This window comes from Athene cunicularia, unplaced genomic scaffold, assembly GCF_003259725.1.
Source record: "Athene cunicularia isolate RWA unplaced genomic scaffold, athCun1 SCF_129, whole genome shotgun sequence".
NCBI lineage: Eukaryota > Metazoa > Chordata > Aves > Strigiformes > Strigidae > Athene > Athene cunicularia.
Genome location: NW_020799188.1, coordinates 7,608 through 10,025, shown reverse-complemented (window position 1 = coordinate 10,025; position 2,418 = coordinate 7,608). Strand labels below are relative to the sequence as shown.

Below are 2,418 nucleotides of genomic sequence, written 5' to 3'. Positions count from 1 at the left end.
GGCTGGCTTCTCCTCACCTGGGGAGCTGAGGAAGGGGCAGGGGGAGTTTCGTGCCCCGTGGTGGGCTCCCTAACTCATACCCCGGGGCCATCGTCCCCTCAGGGCTTTGTCCCAGCAGCCCCCCAGCCCCGGGTCAGGATCCCCCCCAGGGCTGGGCCCTGCCGAGCCCTCTGACCCTCCCTGTGGATGGGACAAACCATCGCAGAGCCGGAGCTTCGCCTTGGCCATGTCTCGGCACCAGACCTGCCCCCCCGCCCCAGCTGGGGGCTCTGAGGGGGCTGCCCCGTCCCTGCAGCCTGGCAGCGGTGCTGGCAGGGGGGTGAAGTGGCCGCTCTCTGTCCTCAGCGCATCGAAGGGCGAGTCGGAGCTCTGCAGAATGCCCTGGACGAGTACTACAAAGCCAAGAACGAGTTTGCTGCCAAGGTGAGCACAGTCGGGCCCAGGGAGGCGCCGCAGGGCTTCGGGGGGGCCCTCCCCTTGGCGTGGGGTCACGGCCCGCTCGGTGGAATCGGGGCGGTTCCGTCACCACGATCCTGAAAGGGCAAATTTAAGGCGACCGACACCAAAGGGGATGGAATCAAACAGTGAAACTTTATTGTGCTGCCCGTGAGGCGATGGGTGAGAGAAAGGGGAGAAGGGAAATTTAGAGAAGAGAACGCGAGGGCTCTGACACGTGACCCCGCAGGCCCCCGCGCTGCTCAGCGGGCCAGGCTGGGGCGGGGGGAGCTTTAAGCTGGCGCTTTGCTCCCCAGGCCACGGAGGATCAGATCAAGCTCCTGCGGCTCCAGAGGCACCTCCAGGAGGACTTTGACAAGCCCTACCTCGACCTCTCGCTGCATGACACCGTCTCCAACCTCATCTTGGACGGCCACCACAAGCGAGCCGAGCAGCTCTACCGGGAGTTCAAGATCCCTGACAAGAGGTGGGTCCTGGGGCAGGGGGTGTCCTCTGGGCAGCCCTGGGGGTCACCCTGTGCAGGAGCGTTTTGCTGATTAAGGATGCTAATTAAACTCAGATGCCAGAGTGAAAAGAGTAGGTGTGTTTAACTGGGGATAGCTGAATAATGTAACAGAAAACACGCAGTAAGACGAGAGAGAATAATGCGCTTAAAGCAAACAAATAGGAAAATACAGGGTAATGCATCAAATCATGACTACCAGAGAGAGATAATAGTGATTAAGAAAAATCCATCACCACTTGCATCTGTTGCCACCATCCAGATCTGCAGAGGCTGGGGAGCCCCAGTGGCAGCGAGGATTTGTTGAGCCTTTCCCAGCAGGGGGGGGAGTCCTGCAGGGTGGGCGCACCCATAGCTGAGGCACCCAGAGCTGCTGCGAGCGGGTCCACCCATATACTCCCAAAAATCAGCAAGCCACAAGAGCTGGCACCTTTGTTTTAAGCAGAAATACCTGGTTTCACTCTCACATTAGATTCCCCCAGAGCCTGGCCTGGGCGCAAGGAGGAAGCCAAGGGAGTTTCCCTGCTTTATCTAATTTATTGATGTTCTTTTCAGAACAAGGCCACAGCCGGGCAGCTGGCTCCGTGGCCTTGTTACACAAAGAAGGATAAAAATACATTCAGGATAAACATGTTTTCGTGACATTCATCATCAGTAATGAGTATATGATAGCTAAGTTACATCTTTCATTAACGAGCATACATATTTTGCTAATGATCACGTCCTAAGTCAGCAGCTCCAGCTCAGGGCCTGGTCAGGCCGCAATACTTGAACACATCAGCACAGGTGGTTTGTTGTAACCCAGCACAACCCCTGCTCACACAGTGGCTATCAGTTACAAACCACACAGGATTCATCTCTTAGAGCTTCCAGGAGCTGGGCTTGGGGGGCTGCAGGCGCTGCCAGCTTGGCCTGTGTCCCTCAGGTACTGGTGGCTGAAGATCAGCGCCCTGGCCAACCGCGGGGACTGGGAGGAGCTGGAGAAGTTCTCCAAGAGCAAAAAATCGCCCATCGGGTACCTGGTAAGAGCTTTCCTGGCTGGAGGAGGGGGCCAGCCCTGCCCCAGGGTGGGACTGTGGGGCTGGGCCAGGCCCTGGGCCCTGCCTGGAGCAGCCCACACAGGTTGATGTGGGGCAAAAGCTGAAGCTGGGGGCTGGGAGCCAGCACCCCCCTGCCCTGCCCTCCCCTCTCCTCTCCAGCCCTTTGTGGAGATCTCGGTGAAGCACCATAATCGCTACGAGGCCAAGAAGTACGCGCCCCGCGTCACCCCCGAGCAGCGCGTCAAAGCCTTTGTCCTCGTGGGGTGCGTTGGCGTGGCCCTGGCTGGGGGGATGACGGGGGGGCAGAGTTGGAGCCTGCAGGAACGTGGGGGCCTCATGGGGAACTGGTGGTGCTTGGAGGGGGGGAGCACCCTGAGCCTCGTCCGCTGCAGCCTGGTGCCTCCAGGATTGGGGGGGGGG

The 2,418-nt window shown here is 59.3% G+C and overlaps 1 protein-coding gene across 1 annotated transcript in view; it reads left to right on the top strand.

Moving 5' to 3' along the window:
• Positions 1 to 665: 665 nt before the first annotated feature.
• Positions 666 to 2,418, top strand: part of IDH3B (isocitrate dehydrogenase 3 (NAD(+)) beta) — a 9,033-nt gene continuing 7,280 nt past the window's right edge. Inside the window, exon 1 of the mRNA XM_026867065.1 lies at positions 666 to 709. The gene's annotated coding sequence lies outside the window, so the exon portion shown is untranslated. The remainder of the gene's footprint in view (positions 710 to 2,418) is intronic.